At 35.5% G+C, this 23,087-nt stretch overlaps 2 long non-coding RNA genes across 13 annotated transcripts; both read left to right on the top strand.

The window, feature by feature from the left end:
- On the top strand, nt 6,898-8,691 carry LOC110270074. The gene is made up of 3 exons (XR_002359101.1): nt 6,898-7,037; nt 7,126-7,185; nt 7,263-8,691. It is a non-coding gene; the product is annotated as an uncharacterized LOC110270074 (long non-coding RNA).
- On the top strand, nt 10,187-14,074 carry LOC107630090. 12 transcript variants are annotated; one of them, XR_002359097.1, is made up of 10 exons: nt 10,187-10,623; nt 10,715-10,738; nt 10,827-11,291; nt 11,617-11,672; nt 11,768-11,947; nt 12,370-12,513; nt 12,820-12,920; nt 13,016-13,323; nt 13,583-13,682; nt 13,778-14,074. It is a non-coding gene; the product is annotated as an uncharacterized LOC107630090 (long non-coding RNA). The 12 variants fall into 12 exon arrangements; XR_001618131.2 differs by having other exon boundaries at nt 12,820-13,323; XR_002359092.1 differs by lacking the exon at nt 12,820-12,920 and having other exon boundaries at nt 12,921-13,323.

Below are 23,087 nucleotides of genomic sequence, written 5' to 3' on the forward strand. Positions count from 1 at the left end.
CTGTGGCAGAAGATAATATACGAAATAAGATAATTTTTTATAAAAAAAATTAAATAAAAAATATATATAATAATTAACACTATAAATATTTTACAAAGTTATAATTAAAATTAAAGTTTAACAATTTTTATTTAAAAATATTAAAAATAATTAGTATGTATTTTAATTAATTTGAGTTAGTTGAATAGTCATTTCACTTATTCACTTAAACAAATTGCTTTGTGTGTGGAGTAACTCATTGATTAGAGACAGACCCTTAAATGGACTTTATTCCGCAATGGATTAGTTATCGACCCGTCGAAACGAGAAATACCGTACAAAAAAAATATTATTGTCTTTAAGGTCTGTCGAGATAAAAAATACCATAGAAAAAAAAGGTCTCGCTATAAATTCAAGTATTTTTGTCAACCAAGTCCAACCAAATTCGTTCAAACCCAACAACAACAACTCACAACGAGAGTGTGAAGCACACACTTTTTTTTCGCATTCTTTCTTCTTCTTCGCGTGTTTCCTCCTCATCATCGTTCTTTTATTGCTACGTTTTTTCTTTCTTTTGCTCATTTTCTTCCTAATAGTTTTGCAGCATTACGTATTTTTTTTTTTGTTTGATTTTTTCTTGTTTTTATTCTTGTTAAGAGAGTAAAATAAGAAGAATTATAAGAAGGTCAAACAAGAAGGAGAAGATGAACAAGAAAAGAAGAAAAAAATGATGACCATAAAAAAGAAAAAAAGAAGGAAGAGTTTTGAGTTATACAAAATTTATTACAAAATAGCACCAAAATTTTCAACTATAACACAAAAGTTTCTTAATTTTGAAACCAAAATTTTTTAATAGTGTCATTTCTAATTAAAGGTGTATTTTCTTATCATTGAACTAGTTGGACGGTATTGAATTCATATATAAAAGATTTAGCTATTTATGTGCCATTTACAACAAATTGATGCTTTTTTTATAAATATATTTGAATGTATTTTGTTGGATAAGTGAGTTAAGGATTTAGATTTGGACATGTGATTTTTCAAAAAAAATTTGTATCATTTACTAAAAATTTCTGTGTCATTTATAATATAGAAGAGATTTAATCATTTTTGTCCGTTTGTGTAAATTTATGGTGTGTCTTTTGAATCTAAAATACATTTAAATATATTTTGTTGGTTGAATGAGTTAGTTTTGAACTTGTAGTCCTTTGAGTAATTTTGTGTCATTCACTAAAGATTTCGGTGTCATTTACCCAAATTTCCTGTGTCATTTATAACTAAATGATGTGTTGTTGTTGTCGTTAAACCAATTGTGTGATATTTAACTAAGAAGGAAAAGATGATGATGATGATGATGATGATGGAGGAGGAGAAGCTGCTGTCCCTGCAATCATGGTTCGGCCAAGTGATGAGCAAAAATTAAAGTCCACGGATATCGGCAAATGCACCGGATCGTTCAAGTAATACCATAGTGAGTGAATATCGTTATCACGAGGATTAAAGGACTGAGCAAGCAAATATCAAATTAAACACCTAATTAGATCAATAAAACATGGATTGATGAGGGCAAAAACTTGTATCTTGCTTGGAATCTTAAGTGCTTGAGAGACAGTGATGTGAATGTCGATTGAAAGAAGACAATGATGGTGAGAGTCAAGGAATTCGGAGATGTTTATGCTCTTAGAAAAATCAAACCTTGTTTACTTATCTTGAAGTATGCAAAGAACTTTCATGATAAATCTTTAGTAACTGATTTTCAATTTGTTGGTTCCTTAGTTTCTCAATAATCAACTAGTTGTTCGTTAATTAATTAAAGAGGTTAAGCACAAAAAACTGATTTAAATTCTAATAAGATTTAAAAGTAGTCCTTAAGTCGAATTATATGTTATTATTCAAGCTAGTCCTATCCAGTTAAACCTTAGAAGAAAACACAATTTCTAAAAGTTGTTCTAATACGAATTATATGTCACTTAAACACTGCAACAGATGCGGGGGATGACGGCGGCAATTGCCTGTGGTGTTACCAACAGCAGCAATTCAGGGTGGATAGCCACGATCCCTTCCCAAATCAAACTACCGACACCGAATCGCACTGATTTAGTGTCGAACCCATGAAGCCCGCTACTAACCCCAATCCATCTAGTGATGATTTTACCCAAATTTAATTCAGAATACCCAAAATAAAATACTGAGGAACCCGCCAAAGGAGAGTGCAGAGTGCGCAAAACTCTTCCCTGCTCCACTGTGCCCCCACTGTGTCACCGTGGAGTCGCGTGGCTGCCGATCCACCATTCCATCCATGCTGTCGACCCTTCCCAAAATCAGATCCGTAGCTTAGATTCTTCATTGCGGGACCACATAAGGGGCAGAGGCACGAAACACACCTCCGCGCACGAATCCTTGCCGTTGTTCTCCTCCGGCCACCAGTACCAACTCCATCGCGCTTCCCGTTGCCGGTGGGTCCATCGCCGATTAGCTTCCTCCTTTACACTACTGGTATGTACAAAATCCCTCTTCGTTAGTAAGGTTCTAGCTTGTTCTTCGTTTGTTATCTCTGTCTACCATATGATTTTTTTTTCCGTTTTAATTTTTTTAAAAATTAACTTGTATCTAAAAGGGTAGATCACAGATGTTAAAAATCTCTTCCAAAGATTAAAGCTGAACACTTGTAAAGGATCATGCAAACTAACCATCAAAGCTAAAATATATAATGATTAAAAATATGAGAATTTATATGAATAAATAAAGGTAGAAAAATTTCTTGGATATGGTTTGGTTTACACCACTTTCTGTTGTTTGATTCAAGTTTCTTAACCATTTCCTGTGCATTGATTAATATTATGTATGTCAAAATTGTGATATGATAGAGTAGAGAAGCATATCTATCTATCTATCTATAGATAGATAGATAGATAGATAGATACAGTTCTATTAGAATTTTTAAAATATATGAAGAGCATTAAGCTTTCATTTTTAGTTAACTAATTAAATCAACAAGTTTAGTGATGAGAATTTGAACTCCAACATCTTTTTTTCTTGTTTTGAAATTTCATTACTTACAAAATTTGAATCCTATTTTTCGCAAAATTAGTATATATTTTCCTGGTTCAGATTATGTTTTCAGGTTATTTTGATTCAGAGATTCTCTATATATTTGATTAATTTGGTTTACTTGTGACTGTTTAGAGTTAAGGAGTTTGATTCAGATTATGTCTATATATTAGTATAATTTTAAATCAGATTATGATTTATGTTTAACTGAGTTAAGAGAAGACCTCAACAAAAACCATGTCTGTCATGTTGCTTACATATGAACATATCAGTACACTCATGTTTGTGAATTTTCTTTTGGAATCGAAGAATGTTATATAAACGTCAGCTTTAAAGCTTCCAATGCATATGTTTTGTGAAGATATGAAGAGAGTACTCAAGAAAGGAATTGCACCAGGTGAAAGGAAGTTGTAAAGCAAACAATTATTTAATTAATAGGATTATAGGACCTGATTGGATTCTAGTTTGAAAAACCTCATCACCTAATACTGGAATCAATTCTACACGCCACTACTAATAACTAATTCTACACTGCACACACAATATTTTTTGGATGCAAAGTGACCTAATCTCCTATGCCATAGAGAGTAAGAAAAAGAGAAAAGATAACATTTCATTAATAAAGGTTATGAAGAAAATGTGCTCTGTAATTATTTTTTTGGATATCTGAGTTGAGAAAAATTATAGAATAGAAAAAAAGATGAGAATTTGTTTGACGGGATTTGAAAGCTATAAGCTGAACTAAGTTACTGAGTCTAGAATATAAACAATGTGCAGATTAAGTCGATTTTTTTTATTACAATTATGTCTTTTATATGATGGTTTTTGCTTCTTTACTTACTAATGTTGTTTAAAGCAATAATAAGCACAAGTTATTCGTAAGTCTAGGCATTGTTGCTAATTAGAAGATGGATATGTATAATAAGTATAGTTGAAATTAAAATTGATGAGCTTCTCATGAACATTACGTTGAACATTAATTAGTCTTCTTTTTTCACCCCATTTTTTCTCGATGAACATACATGGAACCTAAAAGTATATAGTATGAGCTTGTTTATCATATTCTCTGAGTTGCATGAACAAATGATGATTTTCTTTTCAATTATGTTTAAAACAAGAAGCGTTTATTATTCCATGATGGTGCTATTGCAGAAATTGTTATTTGCAACTTCTTAAGATTATAACTTCTTAAGATTATCAAAGTTATTGATTCAATTTGATTTCAAATTTCAATTTAATTCACATTATACTTTTTCTTCTTGGTTTGATTTTAATTTATTCTTCTATTTTGATTTTGTTCTTGCCAAAGACACAGGACAAATGGGGTGAAGCAAAATCCTGTCTTGAAAATTATGTATGTGTCGCACACTAATTGAACTACTATTCATAGCCGAATTCAAAGAGTCAAGTGAAAGAGTTTTGAAGATTGAATTCAAAGATTAAATTTTTCAATTATAATAAAAGAATTCAAAATATATTAGCATACTTTTCGATACCACTAATCCTAATGAAGAATGAATAACTCAATCATGAATCCTTAGATCAATGCAAAACTTAAAATAAAATAAACTTAGATTAATAATCCATAGAAACATAAATAGAGCTTCAAACCCTTTGACAAAGGATCAGTTATCCATGGAAAAGTAAAAGAAAACGAGAAGCTGAAGAAATGAATATCCGGATTTGGATCCAACAATCCTCCTCCTCCTGGATGTCGATCTCTTGTAAATAACGTTCACTTATCCTAATTCTAAAATTCAAATTCAAAAACTATCATAATCTTATCTTTCGAAAAGGACGAAAGGTAACTAACTTACTTCAAATTCAAATTAAAATAATAATTCAAAATCAAATCCTAACAACCAAATCTTTAATTTTTTAGAAAAATTAATAACAAATCTTTTGGAGTTTTAAATGTTTTGGATATGATTAAGACTTTTAATGATGTGTATAATTGAGATTAGGCCTTAACTATTGCATCTTGAGAGCTGAAATTGTCTTTACGTCGGGCTTGTATTAGAGGAATTTGGGCATAAGCCCAAAATACACTTCTTAGGAGGCACACACACCGGGTGTGTGTCTTGGAGGCTTTAACGGACGCCCGGCGGATGAAGGGAAAAGACAGGGTTCGCCGGCGTGTGAGGAGGCTGCCAGGCATGTTGGAATGAATGAGGGAGGCTCGTCAGGTGTGTAGGATGTCTGCCGAGCGTATGGGCTGTCCCCCGGGCATGTGGGCTGTCCCCCGGGCATGAATATTGAGAAGTCTAAGGCGCTATTTTTCGTGTCCCGAAGATGAGGGTAGTGCGTTCCACAAACTAAACGTCCACTATAAACATATGCATATCATTTTGAAGTTCTGGACGTTAGTTTTATAACGCAACTAGATCCACCTCATTTGGACCTCTGTAGCTCAAGTTATGACTAAAAATTGAATATAAAAGAACCCTAAAAATTGCTTAAGATGACGTATCATCACCAAGTTGGTGATCAAGGTGGAATAGCCGATTTTTGACGTTTTCTTCTTAGATTTCTCGGTCAGAAAACTTCCTTGGTGCTTCGGTGTTGGTGGCTGCAACAAGAAGGTAGGGTTAGAAAATTTTTGTGATAAATAAATGTATTAATATTCTGGAATTGCTGGGTTGTGAATTTGTGCTTGAATTTGAGTGTTATTACGTTGAATATGTTTAAAGCTTGATGAAATAATTCAGTTTCAAAAGCTACTGAAAAACCAAACTGAATAATCATGATTAATGATAAATGTAATATGGAATCATAATGAAAATAATGTGTTTTAGTGGCTTGGAATTGGTTTTAAATATTGAGAAAAATTTATTACTGAAAATATTGAAAAATTAGTTAAAAATCGAATAAAATCTGATGAATTTTTTATGACTTTGCTTTGGTTCCTTGAAGAACATGAAACCCTCATGTTTTAATTATTTTGTGGCCAAATTTTAATTAAAAAAGTTTTGGGAATGAAAATTATTTTTAATACAATTATTACGTGCTAAAAGTTGGTTCATGAAACGCAATTTAGAAAAAGTCCAAGCACGAATGAAGGCTCGGGCTGACAGCAAACGCACGGAGCTTGAATTCAATGTGGGAGACTTCGTCTACGTAAAATTGCAGTATATCGACAAAGATTAGTAGCTTTAGGGAAGAATCAAAAGTTGTCCATGCATACTTTGGTCCTTTTCCTGTATTGACAACGATCAGCTAGGATTCATCCGGTCTTTCACATCTCATTGTTAAAGAAATTAAATGTGAAGGTGCACTTTCTCCAGCAACAAATTTTTCGCCGTTGTTAGTGGATGAAAAGGGCTGCCACTTACAATCACGGATAGTTATACAACATAGAATGATTAAGAAGGATGACAAGTGAATCGAAGATGGATATTTATTCTGTAAACGAGATAAGAGAAGGATATTTATTTCGGTAAATATTTTTTAAATTATTTATTTTGGTAATTATGGTCTTAGCACTCGTACTACTACTCTGGTCCACACTCGTCGGTCCACTGATGGAGGTGGTATGCAGCTCCTCAGATGAGGGCTCAGACAAAGACACTAAGATCTGCTCTACAGAAATATCCCACTCAGGTATATGGTTTGTAAATCCTAGATAATTAGTAAATAATTAACTAATAAATTAATTATTAATCAACAAAATTAGAAAATTAAATTTTATAATTTAATGAAGTAGAAATAATTAAAATATGAATTTTGATACTAATTTTAAAAATTTTAATCCAAAATCGAGTCAATAGATTGAACTGGTTGGACCGAACCTAAATCAGGTCCAAGGCCCGCTTATATAAACTTAACTCCAGCCCTCTCTTCTCCATTACGTTAGAATCACGCTGAAAGGGGAAAAAACGGGAAGGAGAATCCTAACCCCATCCAAGACTTTAATCTTCCATAACTTTCAATCCAGAGCTCCGATTGATGAGCCGTCAGCGGCCACGCGTTCATCTTGGAATTCTCTACAAAATCCACCCAATAATTTGGTAAGATATTTGAGATTTCATTCTCAGTTCTTTCCTTTCATTTTCGTGATTTAGGTTTTGAAATTGAGAGATTTTGTGATTTTGATAGTGTAGGGGTATTCTAGCGGTGGATAATCACTGAGTTCTGTCCAATTGATTTGTGGTTAAGGTAAGAAATTGTTAGACCCTTGTGAATTATCAAATTAGTGAATTCTATGATGATTATAGTGATATTGTATGAATTAGATTGTATTCTTGTTGATTTGGAGTTCAATTGGGCGGTTTGGAATGAAATTCGAGTGATTAAACTTGAGGAATTGATGTTTGGAATTTGGAGCTTGTGAAAGGAGAGGTTTTTGAGGAGTTCCGAGCTCCGGAAGGAATCGGCCAAGGTGTGATTTTAGTTTCTCGTAAGTAATATATAATGTTTCGTAAAAACATAGGCTAGATGACCATATGATAAGTTGTATGATATAGAAGGTTGAGGTTTAGTGACTCATTGTTAGAAATTATTAAATGGGCGGTTAAAATGCATGATGATTGATTATTAATGATTGTGAATAATGATGATGAGAATTATTGATGATTGATGATTGATGAATGATATTGAATTATAATAATGAGTTTTGAAAGGAATAATGAATGTGATAAATAATATTGTTAGTAAATGATGATGAGGATAGGCTGTGGAGAATGTATGTATGTATGTATGTATGTATGTATGTATGTATGTATGTATGTATGTATGTATGTATTTATTTATTTGTGGATGATTGAGTGATTTGGATGGGACCTAAAAAGAGTGGCAAAGTCCGAGTTTTAGGGGATGTGCTGTCAAAATTTTATAAGAATTTTTGGAAAGTTTTGTATTAGTTAATTTGGATGGAAGAATAGTTTATCTAATTAAAATTGAATGAATGTATGTTTGTGATACCTGGGCAGTAGCAAAGATTGTGGTTCGTCCCGCTTGTTCTCGGTCAATGTTTGAGATACCTGGGCAGTAGCAAGGATTGTGGTTCGTCCCGCTTAGTCCAGGTTAAGCTTATAAACACCCACTTAGGTAGTAGCAGCAGTGGTGGTTATTCCACTTGCTCCAGGTTGAGCAGGTAGTAGCAAAGAGGGGTTGTGGCTCATCCCCACTTGCTCCGCGAAGGGTGTTTCTGTCCACGATTAGCTACCAGGACATGTCGGGGTTGACTATATAACCGAGATGATATCATTAGCCATAGGGTAGGCATATATCATATGCATATGTGTGTTTTGCTTGATTGTGCATTAATTGGACTTTCCTATGTGATTATTATGCTTACCTGCTATATTTGCTACCTATTGTATCTGTATCCTACTTGCGTTTGCTTTGTCTGTGCACCGGAATTTTGGAGGACTGGAAGAAGGCAGAAATTAGGGCTTAAGTTAGAAAGGAATTAGAAATAAGAATCTTAGATAACCTATCCTATTTATGGCTTTCAATTTATAAACTTTAAGATTTAAATTTGAGTGTCGGAGTTCTAGGATCACCTCTGACTTTTCCGGGACCTTATATCTTGTGTACGTGGGTACCTTTACCATACTGAGAACCTCCAGTTCTCATTCCATATATATATTGTGGTTTTCAGATACAGGACGCGAGACACTGTACTAAGCATTCTGCAGACTCTTGGAAGCAAAAAATTATCTTCGGAGTTGGTGTTTGTATTTGCTTTATGTTTATATATGTGTATAAATTCTTCATCTTGTATATATTATGTTTTGTTCCTGTTAGAGGTTGACTTGGAGAAACATGATTTATATTTATATGTTGGTTTTTATTTTTGGGGGGTTGTATATATTTATATTCTAGCCGACCTTTACTTCGCAGGTCGAGTCTAGATCCTGATTATATAACTATCATTTGAAACTCTACTTTTTTTATATTTGTCTTCTGGTTTTCTGTATAAGTTCTCTATATCTCCGTTTCTCGTGAGCATCGTACCTTCAATTTTATTTTCGTCGTAGCGTCTCGCCATCTATATTTTATATCTTAGATGTAAAGTTCTGTGTGGTAGAGTGTTACACGTGAATGAGAAAATGAAAACGAAAAAGAAGAAGAGACGTGGATGAGAAAAGGGAAACCAAAGACTTAGAAGACGTCGTGACGAAAAAATCGGAATTACACACGAAAGGTGTGGTGTCGCAACAAAAGGAGTTAATTAGAGGGCGACGGTGCGGTGTTGCGACGAGAAGTGTTGAAGGAAGAGGGTACGGTGCGTCACGGCGAGAGGAATTCGACGAGATGGGTGAGATTGTGCGGCAAAACGAATTGGAGGAGGACAACAAACCTAATTTTTTAAAATTTTAAAATTAAATATTTAAAAAATTGACTGTTAAATTATATAATTAGTTGTATATAGAATTGGTTATATATACTTTATCTTTCTCGAAATATTAAAAACATTTATGAAGGGGCACACAAAGCAAAGCACAGCCAAATTGACCGAGAATAATATCTTCAAGGATCATTAATTCAAGAGATGCTTCTCTAGGGGACCTAACAACAAAGGGTAAATTAAAGCATGCATAGAATGGATTCTTCATTAGGCTCATATTCAGAAGAGAGCTTCACATTTACAGGGGTCTCAAATTCAAATTCTACTATTGATGATAATTTAAGCCTTGTCGTGTAGCCTGATATGCCTAATGCCTTTATTGAGAATTTGAGGTGGCCCCCTTCGACCACATGCAGCGCAATTTCATATTTTCATGTGATAACTCATCAAGCACTAATCTTTTGGGCTAATTTTGTTGGGTATTATAAGATGAGAAGGGTAATACGGTGGTATTACACTAATTTAATATAATGTATTGATAATATATAATATATTGACACTACTAGAAAATTAGTTATTACAGACGGATATTTTCGACGGATTTTATTCTACGGAAATACAGACAGAATTTTAGAGGAATTTTTTGTTGGAAAACAAAAAAAAATAAATTAGCATAAATTACAGACGAAAAATAGAATCCGTTGATAATTCTGTCGGTAAAATTATTTTTTTTCGTGGAAAATGATTACAGACGGATTTTTTGTCTGTAATTAAATAGACAAAATGCCGCATTTTATTAAATTATTACTGACAGAAAATCTGTCTATAATTTAAATTTTCCGTCGAAAATATTGGGGTAACCCTAACTCAACCCTACCTTCTCGAGCTCCATTCACACCCCACACAAGCGAGAGCTTCTTCCTCTCTTTGTCCACACTCTCTCCATCGCACGAGCTTCTTTCTCTCTCCGTCTTATTTTGCAATATAAAACTGTGCTCCTCTGCTCCCCTCGTCAGCGGTGCTACCGTCCTCCTTTTGACGTTTCTCTTGAGCTCAGAGCCGGCGGCTTCATTCACACTCCACACAAATCTAACGAGCTTCTCCCTCTCTCGGTCAATGAGCTACTTTTTCTCTCCGTCGCACAAGCATCTTTTGCCGCTGCCGCCGCCGCTCGCGTCGCACGAGCCCCCTCCGCCGCCGCTTTCGTCGCATCTGCTCCCTTCGTCATCGTCCCTTGGAGGTTAGATTTTTAATCCGCTAATTAACCGAAACTGAAGCCCTCCGTTTTTCTTCGCTTAGAGGTTAGTTCGTTCAGCGTTTCGTCCCTTTCGTTGTTCTTGTTCTGCGATTTGATAATGGTGATTGATGATTCTGTTATGTTAATTTTTGCAGGAGCTTAATTTGGGAAGGGATAGGGTAAGCATTCGCAATGAGTTCATCACTACACTTAATTTCAGAAATGCAAATTATTTTGTTAATTTCGATTCGATGCATTTCGTTTCAGATAAAAATATTGCAACATGAGATTTCATGCAGATCTACTTCAATAAAAACAAATGCCCTAAAAGCTGGTAGTAACGATAAAGGAAGACAATATAATATGGTGTTGTCTATAGTGTTGAAGGGAAAAGGGAAGAGTTCTTGGAACAGCTTTTGAGTTCTAGGAACAGATCAAGATCAAGGAGTAGAAAAAAGAGATATTCATCTGAGGAATGCTCATCATCTTCTTCAGATGTTAGTAAGGATTTCAAAGATCGAAAAGGGGAGGCATCAAAAGACAAATAGAAAATACGGGAGTAAAAAGAGCAAGGTAAAAGGTGAAGCTGCAAATATTGCAGCAGATTCTATAAATGAGAATGAAATTTCAAGAAAAGAAATGGGATTGGATTGGATGCTTAGGCCTGAGAGTAAGGGACCAACAGTTTCAGTTATAGTGGAGAAATTGCCAGAGGAAGATCCTGTTGAGGAGGTATGAATCAGTATCGATAATTTTTTGCCCTTTAGCTTCCTGTTCTCCTGTTTAGTTCTTTATTTATCTTCTAATTGTTTGTTGTGGGCAACATTTGCTGGTACTTTTGGCTATGCTGCTCCAGGTTACACCTTTTCCCTTATAACTTTGAAATGATATTGATCACATCATTTTTCACTTGTTCTGTTAATTTAGTTTATATTTCATTTTTCTCTATTAAGATAATAAGATCTTTATATGGTAAATATTTAAAATGGATTAAGCTTATGCAATATCTACTATCTATTCTATATCATTTTACACTTGCTGCCGCTTCTTGCTGCAGTGTGATAGTGATCCTTCTAAGAGAATATGATTATGGATTATTCTTTCCCTGGTAAGGTGAGTAATGGCATGGCAGGTTTAATTCAGGCTTTGAAAGTAAAAAATTGTGCTGGAATTATGGGTTATGAAACAAGGATCTCATCTTTTGATAGGTTGTTGGTATTTTGAAGGGCATAATCCTAGTGGGCATTGCTTAGTTACATCTAAATTAGTAGATCCTATACCACCTACCTCTGTTGCTGATGATAAGGATTTGAAATCCAGCAAAGAAGCTAGCTATTGATAAAAGTCAACCAATTGATATTACTTCTAAAAAGACAGAGTTGTCCATGGTATTTACTCTACTCGTTTCTTAGTCATTGGCTCTGTTATAAAATTATATTATGCACTAGGTTCCATTTTTGGTATTTTGGTAAAATTTTACAGCTTTTTACTATAGTTTCTTTTTTAACAATGACAAATTACTAACATCTTAATTAGCCAAGCCAAAGTATGATTAACCTACTGATCGCTTGAGTAGGCTTGCAAACCATATGGTTAACCTACTAACTTACAATCTGTGTAAGTTGTCTGGCTTTTCGTTTAAGTCTCTTGTGTAGTTCTTGCTTTGGATGTTGGTTCAGTTCTGAATCAGTTGCCTTTGCTCTTATTGATTGAATGAATCTTTATTTTCAAATTCTTTGGTGCATTGATTTATTATAAACTTATATTCACTCAAAGTAGATGCAGTTATAGTGATGCTTAATTGGTACAGGTTGCTTCAGAACAATGCAATTTCCGGTCAGATTCCTACAGCAATTGGAAGCCTAGAAAAGCTTCAGACACTTGATCTCTCCAATAACGATTTTAATGGTGAGATATCGAATTCTTTGGGAGGCCTCAAGAACCTGAATTATTTGTAAGTTACTTATATTACAGATTCTAACTGTTCAAAAGTGAGAATACTGATTATCATATTATATATTGTATATACTCCTTTTTCTTCTTCCTAATTCATAAGAGTTTGATAAGAGTCTATACTGTCTTTTATATTTTGATGTTGTTATAAATTATTAATTAGTTAAGTATCATTACACAGAGGTTCCAATCATAAATATATATGCTTTTTAGTGATGTAATGTGATAATGTATAGTTGAAATAGATAGTGTAACAAAATTGAATTAACCTTAGATAATTTGTTACGTCTTAATTTTTCTATGTTAGAAAATTCAATCCAAATAGCAGGACTATGTAAATTACCGATTAAATCCATTCGAAGCCAAAAGGATGGATATTGTTGCTAAGAAGTAAGAAATGTTATGAAGGTAAAATTTTGGTTAAAATGAAGGCTTATGTGACACAAGATGACAACTTTATTGGGACACTAACAGTGAGAGAGGTGATTTCATACTCTGCTCAGTTGCGGCTACCGGACAAGATGGCGCCGTCGGATAAGGAAGCACTTGTTGAGAGCACTATAGTGGCAATGGGGCTTTAGGATTGTGGAGACACTGTGATTGGGAACTGGCACTTGAGAGGGATAAGTGGTGGAGAAAAGAGAAGGGTTAACATTGTCTTGGAGATCTTGATGAGGCCTAGATTGCTCTTCCTTGATGAACCTAAAAGTGGACTTGACAGGTTCACATACCCTTGGTTTTACTTCTTGTTGGGATCCAATTGTGCTTGTTTTCATGCCAATTCTCCACCACTGGGCCAATTCTCCACCTGGTAGGTTTCTAAGCTATTGAATATCCTTCATGATGTTGGTATCTCTGGCTACCACCGCTTTGATTTACACTATTGATTGTTATTATTACCTTTATTATTTAAGCTTTTTGTACTTATTATTGGTTTTGGGACACTTAACATTGCCCAAAGATCTGTTATTTCCATTCCCTACCCTGCTCCTGATGCTGAATGAGTAACATAGAAATTAAGAATTGTTGATGATCAAAACATAGATGGGCTAAAGAATTTTGATTTGCAGGTACTAAGGAGACTATTGGACTTTGGCAAGAAACTTTCTTCTCCTGATGCTCTTCTCATCAATGGGCAAAGAGATTCTGTTGTCTTTACCGGTCAAGCAGGTAATAACTAATTATTAATTAACTATCTCTCCATCTCCATTAATATTCACTATTTGAAACTAAATAAAAATTAAATTAACTATATTTATTTGCAGGGAAGACTTACAAATTCAGAGTGTCCAATGTTGGGTTAACAACATCAATCAACTTCAGGATTCAAGGCCACTCATTGAAACTGATTGAAGTTGAAGGTGCTCACACATTACAGGACACATATGAGTCCCTTGATATTCATGTGGGTCAATCAGTGGTATAGTTGAACAATACACTTTAAGTTTATATTTTGAATTATAGTTGATGTATCAACACACTTTAATGTATGGTTGTTACTTATTATTATAGTTGATGTATCAATACACTTTGTTTATGTTTTGAATCATATTGACTTCTTGTTTATAGTACTTTTCTTTTAGTTTGATAATACGATGAATTTATTTATTTTTTGAAATATTATATATATTCGAATACAAATTAGATAAAAATTTGTATTAAATTTATATTTATTTTGTATGAAAACAAGTTTATTTTGCAATGGAAAAATCTAAAAAAAAAATTATTTTACCTTACCGACGAATTTACAGACGGATTTTCTGTCTGTAATCAGAGTGTAAGATGATTTTTCAAGGTTCAAATTACAGACAAAATCTGTCAGAAAATCTGTCTGTAATTACAGACGAAAAATTCATCAAAAAATATGTCTGTAATTACCGACAGAAAACCCGTCTGTAATTACCGACGGAAAATCCGTTGGAAAGTTCGTCGTCTTCGGGAAATGGATGGAGAATTTATAGAGGAAAAATTCGTCAGTAACTGGTAAAAATCCATCGGTAATTTTCTGACGGAAAAAATCCGTCGGTAAATAATTTTCGACGAGGCTTTTACAGAGGGACAAAATCCGTTGGTAATTTTGTCGGTAACTAAAAATTCATCTGTAATAAAGACTAAATATGTCTGTAAATCTGTCTGTGTTAATCCATTTTCTAGTTGTATGATATAAAAATTATCAATGTGACAAAAAGCATGATTAATAATTTTAAGAAGAGAAAAAAAATATCAAAATGTGATTAATAATTTGAAGTTGGACAATTTGTTTTTTTAGAATCTCTGTCACTATAAAATTAGTAATGTTGGTTTGTTTTTAAAAAATTTGAAATTTTTTTTAATGTATAAGCGTGAGTAACGATTTTTAAAATCTCCTTTCTATATAAAGACAATTTGTGTGAAAGTAATCTCTTGCAATTGTCTATCTCTTTTTCTCTTGATGCTATTCTTTTGTTAGCTTCTCTTCTTTTTATGTGTTGCTATTTTTTTTTCATTTTAGTTATATATTTATTTCTTTTTATGATTATAATATTTAGTTAATTCGTTTTATTTAGGGTTAAGTTCAATTTTAGTCCTTAACGTAGGGGTCGAAAATTTGTTTCGTCCTTAAGTTTTTTTTTAAACAAAATCGTCCCCGAAGTTGACAGTTGTATTAAAATGGTCCTTTTGCACCAAAAATAAAATTTAATGACAACTCTGCCCTTTGTGGTTTCTCTCCCTTAATTTTCATTCCCGCAAAGTACACATCTCCTCATGAAGCAACTCATAAACTTCCTTGAAACACTTGAAAACTGAAACGTTGGTGTGAAACCCTCAGACGTAGGTGCGAAGAGGGTGTACAGAAAGCATTGTAGCCATTGGGGGGGGGTTAAGGTTCAGAATCGATGTGCTGAGACATTGGTGAGTGATCTTCATCGTTGCAACAGCTGATTGTTCAGGTACGATTACTTTCCATCCCTCAAGCAATCACGTCAACTGTTCACAACATGTTGTGGGTTTGCATTTCATCACGATGTTGCTCTGTCTGAGCATTTCGATGTTGAATGCAGGCTTTTGAGTCTGCTGCTATAGCTAGGGTTTGTATATATATTTTTGAGTAATGTATTCTGCTGTATGGTAGGGTTGACTGAGCAGAAGATGGTGTATATGAACGTGAGGGTGCATCATGGGGGTGCATTCGGATATGAGGAGGGGATTTTTAAGTACCTAAGGGGAAAAGTACCATCATCGAGGACATTGACAGCGATCGTTTGTCTTTGTTTGAGGCCTATGAAGAACTAAGGCAGTTTGGGTGCTTGCAGGCCAACATTGTTGCATTGTGGTATAAAGATCCAAGCTTTGATGATTTGGAGACTTCCCTGAAGATGCTGAAGGGTGACACAGAAGCAATCGAGATGTGCAACATTGCTGGGTTACGGGGCTTGGTAGAGTTGTATGTGGTCCACGATGTGGGCGATGCCGAGCCGTTTCTAGAAGTGGGTTACGTTGACGTTGGGGGAGTTGCAGAAGAGGGAACAGATGATGGGCTTGGCTTGGTTGTTTTTGAAGGGCACGGGACTGAGGCAGCAGGGGCTAGTGCCGAACCTAATAAGGCAACCGAGGGTGGAGATGTGGGGGATGAGTTTCAGGTAGATGGAAGTGAGTCCAATGATGAAGACAGTGAGGACCCTGAGTACATGCCATCTGATGAGGAGGGGGACAGTGCAGGAGAGGTTCACTTCACTGATAGTGATGAGGATTTTGAGGGTGATAGTGGATTTGATGATGCTAATTCTATGTCGGAAGAAGCTACTGCTGGCAAGGAAAAGGGTAAAGGTATAAATCAGTTTAGTGATGAGGATGGAGCAGATAGTGATGAGTTGGAGATGGACCACATGATTGGTGGGGATGAGGGAGATGATGACGATGCTGAGAATGATGGTGATGATATATCAGATCGAGTGGGTCAAAGGTTTCCAGTTCATAAACCTTTGAAGGATATAAGCAGCTATAGGTGGGAGGTAGGGACACTTTATGCATCCAGACAAGAGTTTAAGGAGATTGTGCTGGCATATGCAGTTCATACGGCTAGGAGCATCAAATTTAAGAAGTGTGATTTGGTCAGGGTTAGAGCTGTGTGTCAGAAGGACTGTCCATTCTGGCTCTATGCACATAAGGTTGGGGATGAATCCACCTGGCAGTTAAGAAGCTTGAACCTCTAATACACCTGCATGAAAATGCACAGAGTTGGGATACTGCACACTAAGTGGCTTGGAGCCCAATTTAAAAAGAAGGTAGAGTCTAATCTGAGGATTAAAATAAGGGAGTTACAAGCAAAGGCACACAAGAAATGGAATGTTACTGTGACCAAGTCCATGGCAGCCAAGTCAAAGCAAGAGGCACTAAGTCAAATTCAGGGTGCATTTAGGGAGCCGTATAGAAGGATTAATGACTACTGTGCAGAGATTCTAAGGGCCAATCCAGGTTCATCTGTCAGCTTGAAAGTGATTAAGAGCCCAGACTTTGCCCAGGAGGTCTAGAACCCAGAATTGATGAACTATTGTGTGTTCTAGAGATTGTATGTCTGCTTCAATGCATGCAAGAAGAGCTTCCAACATGTTAGACCCTTTATCAGTTTGGACGGGTGTTTCTTAAAGACTCCTCAGGGTGGCCAGTTACTCACTGCAATAGGAAGAGATCCTAATGACCAGATCCTTCCTATTGCTTATGCGGTGGTTGAAGCTGAGACCAAGGATTTCTGGGTTTGGTTTCTGAGACACTTAGCTGATGATTTGGGTGCTGATAAAATTGGAAAGTGTACATTGATGTCGGATCAGCAGAAGGTAAACATTAATTTGAAATTGTTTGGGCATTTTATTACTTATGGTTAATACTATACTAATTAGTTGGGTTACCTTTTTGATGCAGGGCTTGTTATCAGCTCTTGAGGAAGTCATCCCTGGTGTGGACAACCGATACTGTGTGAGGCATCTGTATAACAACTTCAGGAAGAAATTTCCTGGATTAGAGCTGAAGAATCAAATGTGGAGATGTGCAAAGGAGATGAAGGAGAAGGAGATGAAGACAATGAGATTCAAGAGTGAGGATGCATTTCGGCACTTGAACAGCATTCCACCCAGGTTCTGGTCCCGTTCTCGCTTTTCATTTTATTCAAAGTGTGACTCCCTTATTAACAACATGAGTGAGAGTTTTAATGCTGTGATAGTTGAGGCTAGAGGAAAACCAATTGTCACTATGTTAGAAGACATTAGAGTGTATATTATGACTAGATGGGCTGCCAATAGAGTTAGGATTCAAGTTTACCAGGGTAACATTATGCCAACGATATTGAAGAAGCTAGAGAAAATGGTAAAGCATTATAGGGACTGGAGGCCATTTTGGTCAGCTGCTAGTAAGTATGAGGTGATGTGTGGGTTAGACAAATTTGTTGTAGATCTGGCTGCTTGTGAGTGTTCGTGTAGGAGGTGGCAGATGAGCGGGCTACCATGTCCTCATGCCATTAGCTGCATAACATTCAAAGGTTTGGACTTGGAGTCGTTTGTGGATGACCATTACAAGAAGGATGCTTACCTGAGGTGCTACCAGGAAGTTATACATCCTCTGAATGGGCCAGATCTGTGGGAGAGATCCCAATATGATGATGTCATGCCACCACCATATCGGAAGCCAAGTCACTGGCCAGTCAAGAAGAGGAAGCGGGGACCTGGGGATGATGATAACAGAAGCCAAACTCATCTCTCCCGTAGGGGCCAAACACAGAGGTGTTCTAACTGTGGTGCTCTAGGTCACAAGAAATTAGGTTGCACAAAGCATAAGAAGAAGGTATCTTCCTTTCTGCTATAGTGTTCAGGTTGGGTTATATTTACTTATGCTAAACATGTTCCTTATTTTTTATTTCTGTCACAGGTCCAACCTGCATCTCAACAAGCTGCTAAGAGTCCAAGGAGAGGTACTAAGGTTGCAAGCTCACAACCCCCTGGCCAAACAGTGCAAAGAGGGAGACTTAGCAAGAAATCATGCTCTCAACCCAGCCCTGTAACAACTCATTCCAACACAGCAACTACTCAGCCCAGCAAACCAGTAACCAGGCCCAGGAAAATGGCATCTAGGCCCACTGATAATTCAACCCAGCCAAAGATTCAAACCAAAAATGTATCCGGGCCTGCACCACCTCAGTCCAACCCTAAAGCTCCTTCATCCCAACCTTTGCCTCAAAAGAGCAGTGCAGCAGCTTCCTCCACTTGCAAGAAGCCCTCACACAGTCAATCAATTCAGAAGAAGAGGCGTTTTTCTGTTATCCAGACTGGTGCACCTCATATCCCAATGCAGAAACTCAAGCTAATGGCAAAATTGCCTCCTAGTGCATGGGGCAATCTTTAAAGAGGATTAGTTATGTGTTTTGGCTGTTATGCTATTTCATTAGGTCTGAAACAATGTTATGTTTGTATTTTGTTATTTTGTTATTTTGTTCGATGTGGTGGACTGGTTTTAAGTTTGTTTATGAACTATGTTGGTCTGTGTTTTTTCTGTTTAAGTGATAACTACAACTCTGTAATTGGCCATTTTGGCTTATGGATGCTGCTGTGAACTTTTATAGTCAGTGTTTTAAGAATCATTGCTTAATGTTTTATCCTGGTGCACATAAATGTTCTTTACATGTTTTCAACACATTTTCACTGTTTCATGATTGAAAATTTGCACAACACTTTTATTCATACATTCAAACATCTTCACAGGGGATACATCACATAACATCATTGTAACAATAAAAGTAACAGTATCAAATAACCAAAACAACACACAAAAATCCTACAAATGATGTTCTAATCATCTCCTGATTAGATGCATTCCATATAGTTGCCTCAAACTGTATGGATTATGCAGCAACAAATAGAGAAACCCAATCCACCCAACTACCCCTAAACCAGCTACAATCCTCAGCTTCCATTCGACATCCTTCAAGCTTGTAATCTTTTTCCTGCATCTTGCAATCTCAGAATCCCGTAGCGCTCCTCCAGCTTTTGGGTCTGCCCACTTAAAGAAATCACAGCCATCCTGAACCTATCACCACCCAGAACTCATAAGATGAAGAAAACCCAGATGGAAAACCTCAATCTCAGAAATTACAGGCCAACAAAATACCTCATAGTAGACACAACCCCAAAATCGTCAGCCTGGGTTGTCCTTCGTCGTTGAGGTTCGAAGAATCGGCCTTTCCCCATGCCCACATACCATCTCCTTCACAGGTGTTCGAATTCTGCCCGATCTTGAACCCTGGGAAGCCATCCAATCGGCGTTTCTGTCCTCGTCCTCCCCTTCGTCGAACCCTAGCACAGCTTTCTTCCTCACAGCCTTCGACCCAACATCTTCTCCTCCTCCCTCTCCCACAGCGTTCCCTTTTATTATTAATATTATCATGATTAATATTATTATTATTAATTAACAAACAATTAAGGAGAATAACGAACTCAGGGGCAAAATTGTCCGTCGGACCATTTTAATACAACTGTCAACTTCGGGGACGATTTTGTTTAAAAAAAAACTTAGGGACGAAACAAATTTTCGACCCCTACGTTAGGGACCAAAATTGAACTTAACCATTTTATTTATTAAAATGAATATTTTATTTTCGTAATCAAAAAATGAATAATATTAGTCTTAAAATTTATTTTAATGATCAAATTTTATTAGAAACATCTAAAGGTATGATTTTTATGTGTAATAATCTATGTATATCTGTTCTTTTTTTATAGTGTCGTTCGAGGAATTTAAGAGTTTGTCAAAATATAGATTCTTACTAGTATTTTTACCCGTAATTATATTACGGGAATATAAATCTTTTAAAATTATGTCAGTTTTGTCCTGATATTATAGATTATAGCACAAAAGATTTATAGAATCAAGATACTTTTACAAAAAGATTGTAGAGGACAAAAGTCTCCGTCGACTAAGAAGACCAGGATCTCCGTAAATAAAAAATCAAATAATAAGACTTTTAGTTGTTATTTTCACGTGAAAGAGTTTGATTTATTACTAATAATTAATTTTAATATTTCTTATCTAAAATTTGAAATGATTTAACTTGTATACTTATGATTAGGTGTTAAGTTTGTTGCACAAATAGAAATGAAAATTTAGTAATTTTAGAAGAAAATATTTTTCTCAAATTTAATAAAAGTGTCATGTGACACATTTATAATATAATATAATATATAACATAGCTATATTTTAATTTTAATTTTAATATTTTAATTTTAATATAATTAAAGAATGTCATGTTGCACATTTTGATTGTTAAAGTTATAATTATTCATTGATAATGATAATTATATATAAAAGGGATAGAGTAGTTGAAGGAATGAGAGGGATAGATAAAGAGAGAGGGAGGAGGGGAGAACTCTTTAATTTTGGAGGAAAAGATTTGATTTCAATTGCAATGAGGGAATGACATGTGGCACATTTTAGTTGTAAAATTAGTAGAGATGATGGAAGAAGGAAGATCTCTTTAATTTTAGAGGGAAAGATTTTATTTTAATTGTAATGAGAGAGTGACATATGGTACATTTTGATTGTAAAATTAGTAGGAAGAAGGATATACCAAAAAAAGTGACAAATATTTTATATAGACGACCTATATTAGTATTCGGTGGGTTCGTTTAATTTCAGCAATGTGCATCAATGATGACACAACTCTGCAAGATATTTTCTCAATCTACTATCAAGCCCAATCATATATGTCTATAATTGAGATGTATGTGAAGTTCGAACAATTACCTAATATGGTCGAAGAACCTGATCATGATTTCAATTGGGAAAGTTATAATAGTGAAAGCAAAGAGGAATATGAAGGCAACTACAATTTCGTTGATCCCAATACAGATGAGGAATAAGCGGATTGAAACGTTAAGTCAGACGTAGAGGACGTGACTAATGCACTAGCAAGTGAGCATCCATTCGAAGAGCCATCTTTCATGCGCGCTTTGGATCTCGATGCCATGAATGCTCCAGAGTTTCCGGAGTATGCCAATGCAGGTTTGTAGTTGCAAGCACCATATTTAAATTAGTAATTTGAATATTATATTCTTATATTAAGATATTGCACTGTCTAAATATGTTTTTACGGTGTTATTGCAGATCCACCTGGGGTCGTAGATGGTGAGTTTGTCATAGAGATGGAATTTAATTCTAGGAAGACTGTGATAAAGGCAGTTGAAGATTATACCATTCACAGAAGTTGTGATTGGTTTATCAGGGTTAGCATGATGTGAATAAAGTATTGTTGGGAGATTAAACAATACAATGGTAGCCATACCTGTACTAGAGCTACCATTTCTCAAGATCATTCGAAGTTGGACTCATACATTATTACAGAAGCAATTAACCCATTGGTAGAGGCTGATCCATCTATAAAGGTGCGATCAGTGATTGCAGATGTCGAATCGAAGTTTAACTATACGATTAGCTACCGCAAAGCATGATTAACTAAGCAGAAGGCACTAGAAAAAATTTTTGGTGGTTGGGAAGCCTCTTATGAAGCGTTGCCCACATGGTTTGAGGCAATGGTTAGTTAAGAAACAGACATCAGCAGCTGTCGAATATGAAACATTACCTTGTTATCGCAAGGATGAGTTGGCTTAAGATGTCAGGGTTCTAAATCGAGTTTTCTGGAGTTTCTACTCATGCATTAGAGCATTCAGGCACTGCAAGCCGAATGTACAGGTAGATGACATATACTTGTATGAAAAATATATAGGAGCGTTGTTGGTTGCAGTTTTTCAGGATGGCAACAATAATATTGTGCTAATTGCCTTGCCCCTTTCGAGAGTGAGACATCAGATGCATGGTTCTTTTTTCTTCGTCATTTGCGAACACATGCGGTGACGAAGAATGGAGTAGGACTCATCTCTGATCGACATGAGTCTATTAGGTCAGCTATTTCTCATTGTAATGGAGCATGAGAGCCGCTAAGGGCCATACAGATATTTTGCATTAGGCACATAGCACCCAACTTCTTGAGGAAGTTCAAGGCACAATTCATGCAAAAACTTGTGGTGAACATAGGTAATTAACGTGTTCTATTTAATATTTTATGCATTATACGAACATGTTTCCAAAAAGGGTTATTAATGTGTGTTTTCATTGTATCATATTTTTCATGTTATTCTAGGATGGTGGATGAATACGAAATCTGTTACCAACAGTAGATGAATACAGAATCCGTTACGTAACCACATTAGCTTGATAAAGCTGCCTTTACAGCCATTCGCTGTAGGTGCAACTTCAAAGTTCAACAAGCATTATTGCACCATGAGTCCGTGATTACTGTTGGTTGGCCCAGTAATTGATAGTCCATTTTCTTGAATTCCGAGAATCAAAACTACATCTTCTAAAGTGATTTTACATTCACCTATAGGGAGATGAAACGTATAAGTGACCCGATTCCACCTTTCTACTAAGACATTGATCAGGGCCATTGGTCCTGAAGTTTTTCAAATCTAAGATACGTTGTAAAAGTCAGCAACTCTTAGATAAACTTCTACTCTTTGATCATATAATTCTAGAATATATAAGTGTCTCAATCTA

This window comes from Arachis ipaensis, chromosome B03, assembly GCF_000816755.2.
Source record: "Arachis ipaensis cultivar K30076 chromosome B03, Araip1.1, whole genome shotgun sequence".
In the NCBI taxonomy this organism is placed as follows: Eukaryota; Viridiplantae; Streptophyta; class Magnoliopsida; order Fabales; family Fabaceae; genus Arachis; species Arachis ipaensis.